Source organism: Lithobates pipiens, unplaced genomic scaffold (genome assembly GCF_037356315.1).
Source record: "Lithobates pipiens isolate NorthernLeopardFrog02 unplaced genomic scaffold, aLitPip1_a1.2 Scaffold_8, whole genome shotgun sequence".
In the NCBI taxonomy this organism is placed as follows: Eukaryota; Metazoa; Chordata; class Amphibia; order Anura; family Ranidae; genus Lithobates; species Lithobates pipiens.
This window is the reverse complement of record NW_027507903.1, coordinates 383689585-383705947: the sequence shown is the minus strand read 5'-3', so window position 1 is coordinate 383705947 and position 16363 is coordinate 383689585. Positions and strand designations below refer to the sequence as shown.

At 47.6% G+C, this 16363-nt stretch overlaps 1 protein-coding gene and 7 pseudogenes across 1 annotated transcript in view; all 8 read right to left on the bottom strand.

Moving 5' to 3' along the window:
* LOC143962780 (uncharacterized) overlaps nucleotides 1-16363 on the bottom strand; it is a 459151-nt gene that overhangs the window by 345235 nt on the left and 97553 nt on the right. The window lies entirely within an intron of this gene.
* Nucleotides 1439-1557, bottom strand: LOC143965249 (5S ribosomal RNA; annotated as a pseudogene).
* LOC143965224 (5S ribosomal RNA) lies at nucleotides 13125-13243 on the bottom strand (annotated as a pseudogene).
* Nucleotides 13351-13469, bottom strand: LOC143965503 (5S ribosomal RNA; annotated as a pseudogene).
* On the bottom strand, nucleotides 13577-13695 carry LOC143965338 (5S ribosomal RNA; annotated as a pseudogene).
* LOC143965389 (5S ribosomal RNA) lies at nucleotides 14844-14962 on the bottom strand (annotated as a pseudogene).
* LOC143965341 (5S ribosomal RNA) lies at nucleotides 15069-15186 on the bottom strand (annotated as a pseudogene).
* LOC143965448 (5S ribosomal RNA) lies at nucleotides 15295-15413 on the bottom strand (annotated as a pseudogene).

Below are 16363 nucleotides of genomic sequence, written 5' to 3'. Positions count from 1 at the left end.
GAATTGGCTGCAGGCATTCGCCATCATGGCGAGTGTGATTGGTGAAAAGAACGCTGAGCATTGCTCGGCTCTTTTCTGTTAAATGGACTCGGTTGGGGAAGCTTACCGAGTGTACGGGGGAACCGCGTGGCTGAGATACGATGAACAGTTTTGCCAGCGGAGAGCGGTGCGGCCGTCGCTGAGATGGGACCACAAGGACATTAGTCTGTGGATGCGCCCGATGACGTCGGCGAGGGCACTGGGCCAGTTTTTTCAGGGGGGGGGCCAGTGGATCTTCCGCTCCCGGACAATCGGCCAGTAGAAAGAATGGAACGTGTTGGCAGTTCAACGAGGGATCCTGTAAGTTCGGCGGATCCTGTCGGTACAAGCACGAGTGTTCCGGCTGCGGGGGAACGCACCCGTTGTCACGCTGTTTTAAACAGGGCAGGAACAGATCTGGAGATGCTGCGCAAAAGAGGGAGGACGCCAGTGATGGTGGAAAGGATGCGACCGTTTCTCAGTAGGTATCCGGATAGGAAGGCAGCACGCCTCTTGGAGGAGGGTTTCACAGAGGGGTTTCGGATACCGGGTAGGTTAGAGGTACCGCGGAACCTGAAGTCGGCCTTGCTGCATCCTGACGTGGTTTCTATGAAGCTGCGTAAGGAGGTAGAGTTGGGACGGATGGGAGGCCCTTTTCTGGTGGCACCTTTCCCTGATCTTGTGGTTTCTCCTTTGGGGGTGGTTCCAAAGAAGGAACCGCAGAAATTTCGGCTAATTCACCACTTGTCTTTTCCGAAAGGGGGGTCGGTCAATGATGCCATTGATCCTGAGGAGTGTACAGTTAGCTACACGTCCTTTGATGCGGCGGTGAGATGGGTCCACCGATATGGGCGGGGGGCACTGATGGCGAAAACAGACATTGAGTCGGCTTTTCGGTTGCTCCCCGTCCATCCCGAAAGTTTTCGGTTGTTGGGGTGTCATTGGGACAACATGTTTTATGTTGACCGTTGCCTCCCCATGGGGTGCTCCATTTCATGCGTGGTGTTTGAAACATTTAGCTCATTTGTGGAATGGGTGGTGCGGGATGTCGCAGGGCTGAACTCTGTTATCCATTATTTGGATGACTTTCTCTGCGTGGGTCCGCCGGATTCCAGAGTGTGCAGGGTGTTGCTGGCGACGCTGGAACACGTAGCGGAACGGTTCGGCATCCCGTTGGCACCCGACAAGACGGAAGGGCCCAGGAAGGTCATCACCTTTCTGGGTATTGTGTTGGATTCTGAAGCGATGGAATGCAGGTTGCCGGAGGACAAGCTTGTGGATCTGAAAACCGTCAGGGTGATGTGGCTGTAGGAAATTTTGTTGGCCACTCTCACCCCTCTTGACAAACCCCAAGATGGTCACCTCGGCAAACAAGCAAAAAAATAAAACAGGTCGTCGACGCCAACAACATATTATAAAAAGCCTACGGCACCTTGTACTCCCAAGCGGTCTCCCACCCAGGTACTAACCAGACCCAACCCTGCTTAGCATCCGAGATCAGACAAGATTGTGTGCATTCAGGGTGATGTGGCCATAGGCAATCTTGCTGGCCAATCTCAACCCTCTTGACAAATGCCAAGATGGTCACCTCGGCAAACAAGCAGAAAAATAAAACAGGTCTTCGACGCCGACTACACATTAAAAAAAGCCTGCGGCACCTGGTATTCCTGGTGCCACCTGGTGATGTGGCACCGGCTCTAGTAGAGCAGCCATTTACTATTTACATTGCCTATGAAATCTGCTCTGTTGGGACCACAGAGCATATGCGCAAGGGGAAATCACTGGCAATGCATTCTACACTGCTCCAAGGTGGGCATACTAATGAGCAGCAAATGGGTAGTTAACAGCATTATATACAAACAATGCTACAGTGGGCTTGGGAGGGGGTGCTGTCTAAATCCTGCTCTAGCAAATGGGCAGCAAGTGATATCTATGTGCATTGTGCCTGAACCCTACTCTGTTTTTGCTTGCTACTTGCTACACTATACATGGACATTAATGAATAGTTTTCATTGAAAACTTTCATATGGTTTAAATTATGGACGTTTAAACCTATTTGTGTGGGAATGGCATGTGTCATACCTTTTCCCCTATGGGGAGAAGACATCTTGACCCAGTCCCTAAAGTCTGAACCAAGAATAGGGCACGTTGATTTTGGCCTGGCCAAAGTTTGTTGGCTGTAGTATGGTGCCCTCATACTCTAACCAAGAAAAGCTAAGAACCATTCTAAGATCAAAACACCGAATTCCCAGGAAGAAAGGATGAACAGTTAGAATAGGATCTGCCATTCGCTTCATAAGCCATAACCAAACATTTGGACTGCCTGCCATGTTGCCCTGGAAGCAGTTGGAAGAGAGACTGAATCAGATCTAGCCCGGCCTTCTCAGAGGAATGAGCACTCTTCCGCCAGTCCAGCACAAACTGAGATTGACCCAGTCCCTCAGCCTTCTACTTCAGAACAACCTAGCAACCAGACTAGAGGCTTAATTATAGCTTACAATTGAAATGTAAGATGGTCTAACACTTAGTAAATTCGAATTTACATGGGCTGGTCGCCTGGCAGCTTTCAAAATGATGACCTTACCAAAATTATTATATCAACTCAGGTCCCTTCCAATATGTATCCCTAAATACTACTTTAAATCCTTACAAAGCAGTTTGGGAAAATATCTATGGAATGGCAAAAAATCCCGTTGCGCATACCATATACTAATTAAACATAGAAATATAGGTGGTGCGACCGTACCTGATCTACAGGATTATTATGACGTAACTCTTTTGACCCAATTGCAAGAATGGTTCTTGCCTACTCCTAAAACTTTATGGGGACAAATTGAGAAAGACATCACACGACAGCCTAATATGCAATTCTGGTTACTTAGTAGGAAAATTAAGTCCACAATTACAGCTCAATACCCACCAACGGTGAAAGCGACGCTACACTCTTGGCAGAGAATCATCACATACAAATGGGATAAAACTCCAATCACGTTGTTAAACCCTCCTCTAACAATCATACCAACATTAATTCCTGGCGTACAAATACACGACTGGAATTTTGGTCGGGATATCAAACTTGGTTCCTTCTTCCAACAGGGCTCATTAAAGTCTTTTTCTCAGTTAAGTAATGAATTACAGCTTCCGAATTCTGAGCGATCTACATATATTCAAATAGAAAAGTGTCTGCTACACAATCCACAACTCAGAGCTTCAATCCCGGTTAAAATATGGTCTTTCCTCAATAACCATGCCACCTCACAGAAAGGAGTAGCTACAATATACCCAATTCTAGGGGCAAAAAACATACCCAGCAAACTATCTTCCTTCCTTAAATGGGAACAAGATTTGGGGCAAGACTTTTCAATTAAACAATAGATGGCTTCCCTACGAAGCATATATAGGGCCACTGCATGTGTTACACTATGGGAATTGGCACAAAAAAATGTTCAAAGACAATACCTGACTCCACATATCCTAGAAAAATTCAAGGGGAACTCGTCACCTAATTGCTGGAGAAATTGTACCCAATTGGGGACCCTATTTCATATTATGTGGGACTGCCCAAGCTTACTTAACTACTGGCTGGCATAACTACTGTTTACTCACTTCCGTAACAGGTATTGTCCTTCAACTTTCACCAGAACTAGCCATTCTGAATATGAATTTACATACGATTCCCAAACAATATCGTAAAGTAGTAACACATATACTTTTAGCTGCAAGACTATCTATAACTAGAAAATGGAAAACTGACTCTCTTCCTACTGTGACAGAAGTTATAGAATTAACCCAACTTCACCACTCCTACGAATTGTTATTTCCTAATGACAAATCCCTATATATTAAGGAATAGGGATGAGCCGAACACCCTCCGGTTCGGTTCGCACCAGAACTTTCGAACGGACCCCAAATTCGTACGAACGTTAGAACCCCATTGAAGTCTATGGGACTTAAACGTTCGAAATTAAAAGTGCTCATTTTAACGGCTAATATGCAAGATACTGTCCTAAAAAGGGTTTGGGGACCTGGCTCCTGCCCCAGGGGACATGGGTCAATGCAAGAAAAAATGTTTTAAAAACGGCCGTTTTGGCGGGAGCACTGATTTTAATGACGATTAAAGTGGAAAAAAAGTGAAATATTCCTTTAAATATGGTGCCTGGGGGGTGTCTGTAGTATGCCTGTGAAGTGCCACGTGTTTCCCGTGTTTAGAACAGTCCCTGCACAAAATGACATTTAACGGAAATAACGTCATTTAAAGCTGCTTGCGGTTTTAATGTTATATCTGGTTCCTGCAATATGGTTGAAAATCATTAAGAAAAATGGCATGGGTATCCCTCCCTGCTCATTACCAGCCCCTTTGGGTCTTGTACGCATATTAAGGGGAACCCCGTACCCATATTAAAAAAAGGAAATGCGTGTGGCCCCCAGGCCCTATATACTCAGAACAGCAGTATACAGGCGGTGCAAACAAGACAGGGACTGTGTAGGTTTGTTGTGTTAAGTTGAATCTGTTTGTAATTTTCAACTGGTACATTTTTAAAGTGTAGCTCCAGTCAAAAAAAAACATTTTAAGCTTTTTGGAAAACATAGGGAAGGGTTATCACCCCTGTATGATTTGTTTTGTCGTCCATCTTTTTTCATCTCACTTGCTGTTGTCTCCTTCTGTTTGCAAGTAGGAGATGTTTGTAAGTTGGATGTTTGAAAGTAGGGGCCTGCCCTATATGCTCTGCAGAAATGGCGGAACAAGGTGTTGGTTTTGCCACAACATTGTAAGCCCTCAAAGTGACTCTTGGTGAGCGCTGGAGCGCCCTGCTGTGAACGATTATATCAAGAATTGTAATTACATACCATTGTTGAACAGTGGTAGAAAAATTTACCTTTGGTGGTTGTGGTGCTGGTGCCACAACACTATAAGTCCTCAGAGTTACTCTGGGTGGGCACAGGAACGGGCCCTCCTGTGAAATATTATATCAAGAATTGTAATTACATGTCCCTGTTAAACAGGGGCAGAAAAATTGGGCCTTAGGCACTGGCACTGGTGCTGGTGCCACGACACTGCAACCTCTCCCATATACTCTAGTTTTATTGCAGGAATTAGCCCTGCTGCAAAGCATTGCATCAAAAACTGTAATTAAACGCCCCTGTTAAACAGGGGCAGAAAAATTGGGCCTTAGGCACTGGTGCTGGGGCCACGACACTGCAACCTCTCCCATATACTCTAGTTTTATTGCAGGAATTAGCCCTGCTGCAAAGCATTGCATCAAAAATTGTACTTAAACGCCCCTGTTAAAGAGGGGCAGAAAAATTGGGCTGATGGCATCACCCAGAAACAGAACAACATATCATCGGAGGAGGAAGAGGATAGACAATCAACATAACAGGACAGTCACTCAGCATCAGCATAGGCAGCCTTGAAGGGATGTGATATTTCAAAAAAAAATTATTTGGTTACATCAGCTTCAGGTGCTTGGTAGCTGTGGGTGATCCAAGACTGATTCATCTTGATGAAGGTCAGTCAGGCAAACTGATTTGGTAGACAGCCGCACCCTGTGATCGGTAACAAAGCCACCAGCAGCACTGAAGGTGCGTTCCGAAAAAACGCTGGATGCAGGACAGGCCAGTAGCTCAATTGCATACTGTGCAAGCTCTGGCCAGTGATCCATCCTCAAGACCCAGTAAGCCAGAGGATTTTCGGTGGAAAAGGTGTCCAAGTCTGACCTTGCCCCTAGGTATTCCTGCACCATGTAAATCAGACGCTGGCGATGGTTGCTGGAACCGATCATACCTTGGGGCTGCGGACTAAAAAATTGTCTGAAAGCATCAGTCAGACGGCCACCTTCTCCACAGCTCCTTCTGACCGATGCCTCAGCAACACGTTGTCCAGGACCAGGAGTTTGTAACCTCCCAGTCTCTGGGAACGTGTTGCACAGACCTTTCTGCAAGGCCTCCCGGAGATGTCTCATCCTCTGCTCCCTCTGCGATGGCAAGATAAGTTCGGCAACCTTACCCTTGTACCGTGGATCAAGGAGAGTGGCCAGCCAGTAATGGTCCCTCTCCTTGATCCGAAGAATACGAGGATCCTTCCGCAGGCTTTGCAGGATCAGGGAGGCCATGCAGCGTAGGTTAGCTGAGGCATTCACTCCGGAGTCCTCTGGGTCACTAAGGACAACATGATCCGCAGCTACCTCCTCCAAGCCACGTACAAGTCCACGTGTTTCTTGGGACTGTAAATCATCCCTACAAGACTGCTGCTGCTGCTGCTGATGCTGAGTGCCAGCCTCCACCTCCATGCTGACACAATCCTCCTCCTCCTCCTCTTCCTCCTCCTCATCCTCTTCCTGTGTGATGGGTGGCACAGCAGGAACACTGTCTGGATAAAGGGGGCCTTGAGAGGCAAGGAAGTCCTCCTCTTCCTGCCTCTGTTCTGCCTCAAGTGCCCTGTCCATTATTCCACGCAGCGTATGCTCCAAGAGGTGGACAAGAGATACAGTGTCACTGCTCACCATCCTTGTGGCCTCCTCAAACGGTGACAGGACAGTGCATGCATCCCTGATCATGCCCCACTAGCGTGGTGAGAAAAATCCGAGCTCCCCTGACCCTGTCCTGGTGCCGTAGTCGCACAGGTACTCATTGATGGCCCTCTGCTGCGTGTGCAGCCGCTGCAGCATGGCCAACGTTGAGTTCCACCTGGTGGGCATGTCAGATATAAGGCGGTTCTTGGGCAGGTTCAACTCCTTTTGGAGCTCAGCCAGCCGAGCACAGGCATTAAATGATCGGCAGAAATGCACACAGACTTTCCTGGCCTGCTTCAGGACATCCTGTAAGCCCGGGTACCTGCCCAAGAACCGCTGCACCACCAGGTTAAGGACGTGAGCTACACAGGGCACATGGGTCAGTTGTCCCTGTCGGAGGGCGGAGAGGAGGTTGGTGCCATTGTCGCAAACCACCAATCCTGGCTTAAGCTGGCGTGGCGTCAACCACCTCTCGGCCTGCCCCTGCAGAGCTGACAAAACATCCGCCCCAGTGTGGCTCCTGTCCCCCAAACAAACCAGCACAAGCACGGCATGGCATCGTTTTGCCTGCGTACTTACGTAGCCCCTGGAACGCCTACGGAGCACCGCTGGTTCTGAGGACAGAACACTGGAAGAGGCCATGGAGGAAGAAGAAGAGGAGGGGGTGGAGGAGAGAGGTGTGTCACAACCAATAGTAGCATTTTGGAGGCGTGGTGGCGGAACAACCTCCAACACTACTGCACCTTGTCCTGCATCCTTCCCAGCTGCCAGAAGAGTGACCCAATGGGCCGTGAAAGACAGGTAACGTCCCTGTCCATGCCTGCTGGACCATGAGTCAGCAGTAATATGCACCTTACCGCTGACCGCCCTGTCCAGCGAGGCAAGGACATTGCCTTCCACATGCCGGTAGAGAGCCGGAATCGCCTTCCGTGAGAAAAAGTGGCATTTGGGGACCTGCCACTGAGGAACCGCACATTGTACAAACTCACGGAAGGGGGCCAAGTCTACCAACTGAAAAGGCAGCAGTTGAAGTGCTAGCAATTTAGCCAAGCTAGCATTCAACCGCTGGGCATGTGGATGGCTGGGAGTGAACTTCTTTCGCCGGTTCAGCAGCTGGGGCAGGGACATTTGCCTGCTATAATCGGACGTGGGTCTACTGCTAGCAGAGTGCCCGGAAGCGCTTGGCTGTGACACACCTAATTCTACACCTTCATTCCTCTCAGAGCAGGTTTCAGAGAGGACTGAAGGTCTAGTGGGGTTGGAGATGCCAGCTAATGAGGAGCAAGGAGAGGGCCGCTTTGTTCTTTGGTGTGGGTCTTTGAGGTACGCTTGCCAACGAGCTGCATGGCAGGTCAACATATGTCTGGTCAAGCATGTGGTGCCCAAGCGGCTGATGTTTTGGCCACGCGAGATACGCTTGAGACATATGTTGCAAATAGCAGCGGTGTGATCTGATGCACTCGTCTCAAAAAAGGCCCACACCAAAGAACTTTTAGCATAACGTGCAGAGGCAGCGCCCTGCACAGGCGGAGCTCTGCGGTGTGATTCAGTCAGTGTGCTGCCCCTAAGCTGGCCCCCGGAGGGCATCCTGCCTCGTTGGACATGTGCCTCCCCCTCCTCCTCCTCCTCCTCTCTCCTACCAGGCACCCACGTGGAGTCAGTGCCCTCATCATCCCCTCCCTCTTCATCGCTGTAGCAAACCTGGCAGTATGCTGCAGCTTGTGGAACATGACTGCCAGATTGCTGTCCTTCTTAAGCATCCCCTCTCTCTGCATTCACGCTACTGCCTTCCTCTAGCTGAGTGTCATCATCAGAGGCTACAAAACACTGGGCATCCTCCTGGAGCATGTACCCAACACTGTGCTCAAAGAGTTCAGGAGACTCCTCAGGAGGACGTGGTGGGTCTAGGGAAGGAGTCACTGATGATGACATTGAGAGGAGGGAAGACAAAGCGTTGGCAGCTGCTTTGCTAGTACCCTGAGACTGGGTGAGAGAGGATGAGGAGGATGAAGAGGGCTTGGTCATCCACTCTACCAAGTCGTTGGCATGTTGCGGCTCAACATGTCCAGCTGCCGAAAAGAAGGACAAGCGTGTCCCATGGCCACGTGCTGATGACAATGCACCGCGTCCATGACCAGCACTGTTGTCTCTAGACACAGAGCCTGCTTGCCCTCTTTTATCGGCTCGCGCCTGTCTGCCTCTCCTTGCTGGCCTTCCAGACATGGTAATGGCCTGAAGGGAGTTGGGTAAAAAAGCAGTTGGGTAGTGTATATTGTGCTAGAGGCACACAACACCCACTAACTCCTGCAGATGCCTTTATTATAGAACACCAGAGATAAAGGGGTATATACAGATGTATACTGTGCTGTGCTGGAGTCACACACAACTTCCAATAACTCCTGCAGATGGCAAGTGGGCTCAAATAGAGAAGAGCTATGTAGGTGGATATAGCGGTATGTACTGGGTACAGAGCACGCAGACAGCACGCACTAGCTCCTAACACTACTGACTGCAAGCTCTATTATAAAAGATAGATCACTAGCTGTATAGGTGAGGTGAATATATCGGTGTATACTGCGGTCAGGGCACGCAGACAACAACCACTACACAACAGCAAGATCGAAAATCATCCGAAAACGATCGGTGTGTACTGTGTTGAAGGTACACAGAACACCCACTGCTTCAGACGCCAACACACTACATAAGGCCGCCACGCTGGCGGCCTTATATAGTGTGGGGCGTGCACTACACAGCCTGAGCTATGATTGGCCACAGGTATCCTGCCTGTGGCGAATCATGGCTCTCCTCGCTGCTGGCGCTGCGATTGGCCAAGCATGCGGGGTCACAGTGCATGCTTGGCCAATCATGAGCCAGCAATGCACTGCGCCATCGCAGTGCATTGTGGGCCGTGAGTGCCACACGAATTTGGCGCGAACGGACCAAAACGTTCGGACTTCGCCGAACGGGTGAACAGCCGATGTTCGAGTCGAACGTATGTTCGACTCGAACACGAAGCTCATCCCTATTAAGGAACAACAACTATGGGAACCTTGGAGTACATGGTACAAAAATTACACTTCCACAATTTAGATAATGCTGATTCTTTAATCATATAGAAGAAAGAACTCCTGTGCGTTTTAATATTTTTTGGATGGCTTTAAAAATAATTTCATAACAAAATGACAAATATATCACATGACTGTTTATCTGAATTGAGCTGCGGAGTAAGAATAGATCTTTATTTTCCTTCATAAAAGATAACTACTGTGTTTGAATTTCCTTTAGGATGTTGGCCTAGGTACTCCAAGACACAGAGAGATCCCTGGGAGGGGTGTCTTGGGGTCCAGAAGTGGCCTTTATCCATATCGCTATTTATAAGTCTTACAATAATTATATTACGGACTTTATTATACAAGTTCTAAGAGACTTACTCTTGTTCGAGTCCCTTTATGACTATGAATATTAGATACTTGGGAATACTACTTTATTCTTTATTGTGGACTATTTGTTTCTATGCTATATTGTGCTGAGAAAACCCTGTCACTACATTATACTGTTATGTTACTTTTATTACTATATATTATTTTTTTTGTTTTGTATCCCTTGTTGTAACCAACTCTGCTAAAAATCTCAATAAAAACATTTGAAAAGAAATGTAAGATGGTCTTCCAACAGCCGCCCTTTACTTCCAGAGAGCGGGGGCTCTCTGTAGACTTTCCCAAGAGGGATCAGACTGAAATCCCTGCTCTCTTTCTTATTCCTAACTCCATCCAGCAATATTTTTGGGTCCACAAAATTCAGTGGGTAAACCCAAGCAATGAGTTCTGATTAAAGCTCATAACTCAGGCAGTTGATTGAGCTATATACTTTTTCATTCCTAACGCAGTCAAGCAATATTTTTGGGTCCACAAAATTCAGTGATGAACCCAAGCAATGAGTTATGATTAAAGCTCATAACTCTGACACTGCTTCTATAGCATGTTAGACAATTTATTTTATCATCCTTAACCACTTAAGGACCGCCGCATGGCAATGTATGTCGGTGCAATGGCACCGACAGGCACAAGGGCAGCACAGCGGTGTAGTGGTTAGCAATCTCACCTAGCAGTGAGAAGGGTCACTGGTTCAAATCCCAACCACAACACTACCTGCCTGGAGTTTGCATGTTCTCCCTGTGCCTGTGTGGGTTTCCTCCAGTTTCCTCCCACAATCCAAAGACATGCAGGTAGGTAAATTGGCTCTAGTATATGCATGGGAACCTTGGATTGTGGGCTACTTGAGGGTAGGGACCAATGTGAGTGTGCAATGTACAATGTAGACACTCACTCAGATTAAACTGGATGGACTGGTGTCTTTTTTCAACCTAACTATGAAACTATGAAAGCACGTAGCATGTACGTGCTCGCCTTCCAGCGGGTGGGGGGTCCGATCGTACCCCCCTCCCACTGGATGCGGCGGTCCGTTCCGCTTCAGGAGCGATCCGGGATGAGGGGATGGCCGTTGGTTTCTGGTCATCCCCTCTCGATCGCTCCTGGCGAATGAGAAGCTTCCCCCACTGTGTATAGTAAACACAGGCAGGCAGGGAGGAAGTGATGTCATTCTCCTCGGGGCGGTCTTATTGACCGGACTACGAGGAGAACAGTGAAAAGACCCCCCACCCCTCCTTTACACTTCAATGTATTCAGATCGCCGAAAACGGCGATTCTGAATACCGGATATTTTTTTTTAAAACGGCGCCATTGGCAGCTGAGTAAACGGGAAGTGACGTCATGACGTCGCTTCCGTGTTTACTATGAGGAGACTGGAACGAAGCCGATTACGGCTTTGTTCCAGTTCCTCCCCAGCGGCATCGCACCAGGAATCGGTGCTCCGTATCGAGCGGGAGCACCGGTAACAGCGGCGGGAGGCGGCGGGAGGGGGGGACGTCCTCCGGCATAACAGCCGAGCGGCTTTTAGCCGCATCGGTTGTTATGGCTGGATAGCCAATTGCCTGCTGAAAAAAACAGTACCGGGATGATGCCTGCAGGTGCTGGCATCATCCCGGTATACCGCCCGGAAGCCAAGTACGCACATCTGCGTACGCTCAGCGGGAAGGGGTTAATAACAAGGTTGAATATAGACAGGCACAGAGAGAACATGCAAACTCAGGGAGGGAGTGTCATGGTTGGGATTTGAACCAGCAACCCTTCTTACTGCTAGATGAGAGTGCTAACCACTACACCACTGTGCTGCCCAAACCACTGTGCTTCAATATCTCCAGGTCACTTAACCCCTGAATCTCTAAAGCTGGCCATGCACATGTCAGTTTTTTTCATTCAGCTAGTGGGTTAAATTTAAAAAACAACACCTGACTGGATTCCTCCATCCACACACTCAACATGGGTGCTGGAATCTTCTCCACTGTATTATTGAATTCTGACAGCAGGAAGGCTACCTTGCTGTCAAAATATGCAGATCATCTCTCCAGCCTACAGCCCTGACTGATTGGGAATATCCTGACTTCTGTTCAACCACAGTGGCCACACATGGATCCAAATTCATCTTTAGTTACTCTAAGGCTTGCCATACATGGAAGTTTTTTTTAAAGTGGGCTAATCAAAAAAAAGCAAAAACAACTGAACCGATTATCACATTGACACAAGTGGGGTCAATGGAGAAATCCTTCTTTCTGGGTTATTGTATTCTGACAAAAGGGGAGATGACCCCACTGTCAAAATAAACTAATCAGCACTTATTGAAAGTAAAACCTTCCAACAAGCCGGTTCGAGAGAAGTCGATTAGAGAAAAGTTTCATGATGTGCCTATTTTGTGAGGTTCCCCCCCCAAAAAAAACCTATACCTTTGTCTTAAATAACTTATGATTGACCAGACGACACATTCTCTTTGGAGTCGAATGGCCATAGCAGCCTTTTTATTACCAGCAGATGAAAATCCAAAATTCTTAGAAACAAAATAACTTAATGCATATAAATACATTTTACAACAAACATTATAACCAAATATATATATCCGTATTACACATTCAGGGTGATATGGCCGTAGGCAATCTTGCTGTCCACTCTCAACCCCCTTGACAAACGCCAAGATGGTCACCTCGGCAAACAAGCAGAAAAATAAAACAGGTCGTCGATGCCAACAACCTATTAAAAAATCCTACGGCACCTGGTATTCCCAGGCTGTCTCCCATCCAGGTACTAACCAGGCCTGACCCTGCTTAGAATCCGAGATCAGATGATATCTAGTGCATTCAGGGTGATGTGGCCTTAGGCGATCTTGCTTGCCACTCTCAACCCTCTTGACAAACGCCAAGATGGTCACCCCGGCAAACAAGCAGAAAAATAAAACAGGTATTCAACGCCAACAACGTATTAAAAAAAAGCCTACAGCACCTGTTATTCCCTGACAGTCTCCCATCTAGGTACTAACCAGGCGCGTCCCTGCTTAGCATCCAAGATCAGGCGCATTCAGGGTGATGTGGCCATAGGAGATCTTGCTGGCCACTCTCAACCCTCTTGACAAACGCCAAGATGGTTATCTTGGCAAACAAGCAATAAATTAAAACAGGTAGTCGATGCCAACAACATATTAAAAAAAAGCCTATGGCACTAGGTATTCCCATGCGGTCTCCCATCCAGGTACTAACCAGGTCCGACCCTGCTTAGCATCCAAGATCAAACGAGATCGATCGCATTCAGGGAGATGTGGCCGTAGGCGATCTTGCTGGCCACTCTCAACCCTCCTGACAAACGCCAACATGGTCACCTTGGCAAACAAGCAGAAAAATGAAACAGGACGTTGATGACAGCAACATATTTAAAAAAGCCTACTACACCTAGTGTTCCCAGGCGGTCTCCCATCCAGGTACTATCCAGGCACGACCCTGCTTAGCATCTGAGATCAAACGAGCTTGAGTGCATTCAGGGTGATGTGGCCATATGCGATCTTGGTGGCCACTCTCAACCCTCTTGACAAACGCCAAGATGGGCACCTCGGCAAACAAGCAGAAAAATTCAACAGGACGTTGATGACAGCAACATATTTAAAAAAGCCTACTACACCTAGTACTCCCAAGCGGTCTCCTATCCAGGTACTAACCAGGACCGACCCTGCTTATCATCTGAAATCAGATGTGATCGGGCGCATTCAGGGTGATATGGCCGTAGGCAGGGCCGCTGATAGAAATCATGGGGCCCCGTACAGCCTACCTGATGGGGCCCCCTTCAGCTCCACCCTGGCCCCGCCCCTGGTCCCTCATTTAGCCCCACCCATTGCCCCTCCCCAGACCCCGCCTTGAAACAAAGTGTAGGTTTGTCTACAAGTGACATTTGTTTTTCTCCAGTCAGTTATAGGTTTGATTATCCAAAAGAAATACTGTTTTCAGATGAGAACATACCTCTTTAATATCTATATGTAATACAAACAAAACAAATAAATAAAATGGTATTTTGGAGAGTATTGGCAGGATATTTATTGCAGAGTATTGGCAGGGTAAGTATTGCAGAGTATTGCCAGGGTATTGCCAGGGTATTGCCAGGGTATTGGCGGGGTATGTATTGCAGAGTATTGGTGGGGTATGTATTACAGAGTATTGGCAGGGTAAGTATTGCAGAGTATTGCCAGGGTATTGGCGGGATAAGTATTGCAGAGTATTGGCGGGGTATGTATTGCAGAGTATTGGCGGGGTAAGTATTGCAGAGTATAGGCAGGGTAAGTATTGTAGAGTATTGGCAGGGTATTGGCAGAGTAAGTATTGCAGAGTATTGGCAGGGTAAGTATAAAGTATTGCAGAGTATTGGCAGAGTATGTATTGCAGAGTATTGGCAGGGTATGTATTGCAGAGTATGTATTGCAGAGTATGTATTGCAGAGTATGTATTGCAGAGTATGTACCGCCTGGGAGTACCAGGTGCCGTAGTCTTTTTTTTAATATGTTGTTGGCGTCAACGACCTGTTTTATTTTATTTGTTTTACCTGTTTTAGGCCATCTTGCTGGTCACTCTCAACCCTCTTGACAAAAACCAAGATGGTCACCTCGGCAAACAAGCAGAAAATTAAAACAGGTCGTTGACGCCAACAACATAAAAAAAAGCCTATGGCAGCTGGTATTCCCAGGTGGTCTCCCATCTATGTACTAACCATTTCAGACCCTGCTTGGCATCCGATATCAGACGAGATCGGGCACATTCAGGGAGACGTGGCTGTAGGCGATTTTGCTGGCCACTCTCAACCCTCTTGACAAATGCCAAGATGGTCAGCTCGACAAATAAGCAGAAAAATAAAACAAGTCGTCGACGCCAACAACATGTTAAAAAAAAGCCTACGGCACCTGGTATTCCCAGGGGGTCTTCCATCCAGGCTCTAACCAGGCCCGACCCTGGTTAGTATCCGAGATCAGACGAGATCAGGCGCATTCAGGGCAATGTGGCCATAGGCGATCTTTTTGGCCACTCTCAACCCTCTTGAAAAACACCAAGATGGTCACCTCGGCAAAAAAGCTGAAAAATAAGAGGTTGTCGACATCAACAACATATAAAAAAAAAGCCTACAGCTCCTGGTATTCCCATGCAGTGTACCATCCAGGTACTAACCAGGTTCGACCCTGCTTATCATCCGAGATCAGATGAGATCGGGCGCATTCAGGGTGATGTACAGTAAGCGATCTTTCTGGCCACTCTCAACCCTCTTGACAAACGCCAACATATTCACCTTGGCAAACAACCAGAAAAATAAAACAGGTCGTCGACGCCAACAACATATTAAAAAAAAGCCTACGGCACCTGGAATTCCCAGGCGGAATCCCACCCAGGTACTAAACAGGCCCGACCCTGCTTAGCATCCAAAATCAGATGAGATCGGGCAAATTCAGGCTGATTTGGTTGTAGGCGATCTTTCTGGCCACTCTCAACCCTCTTGACAAATGCCAAGATGGTCACCTCGGCAAACAAGCAGAAAAATAAAACAGGTCATCGACGCCAACAACATATTAAAAAAAAGAATACGGCACCTGGTATTCCCTGGCGGTTTCCCATCCAGGTGCTAACCATGTCACCCTGAATGTCCCTAGACCTAAGTGCAGCGTTTGATACAGTAGATCACAATACTCTACTCGTCCACCTCACAGAAGTAGCCGGAGTCCAAGACATAGATCTCCAATGGTTCGCGTCCTTGCTAGGAAATCGGTCACAGACAGTGAAACTAGTAAAATTCCTCTCCGAAACTCAGGCAGTCACCTGCGGAGTCCCTCAAGGCTCTCCTTCGTCACCCGTTCTCTTCAACATTTACATTCGCCCACTCCTTCAAATCATCAAATGCTCAGATCTCTGCTTCCACTCTTACGCTGACGACACGCAACTTTATTTCCGGATCAATGTAAAAAAAGATCACCAACAACAACTTGAAAACTGCCTCAAATCAATAGAGGACTGGATGACCACTAACTCCTCCAGCTGAACGAATCAAAGACAGAGCTTCTTATCTTACACCCAAATCATAAGCCCGAAACCAAAACCTCCTGGTCTCCACCAACCGTCTTTGGGCAGACTATCTCCCCAAAGACCAAAGCGAAGAGTCTCGGGGTTATTTTAGACGCACAAATGTCAATGGATGCGCATATAGGAGCAGTAGTCAGTGGATCTCACCATCTGCTGTGCATGCTTCCCAGACTCATCCCTTTTATCCCAAAGAATGACAAAGCAGTGGTAGTTGGAACAATCATTAATTCACCACTGGACTACGCAAATTCGCTTTACATAGGATTACCACAATATCAACTTGCGCGATTACAACTGATCCAAAACACGGCGGCAAGGCTGATAACAGGAAAAAAAACCCTGG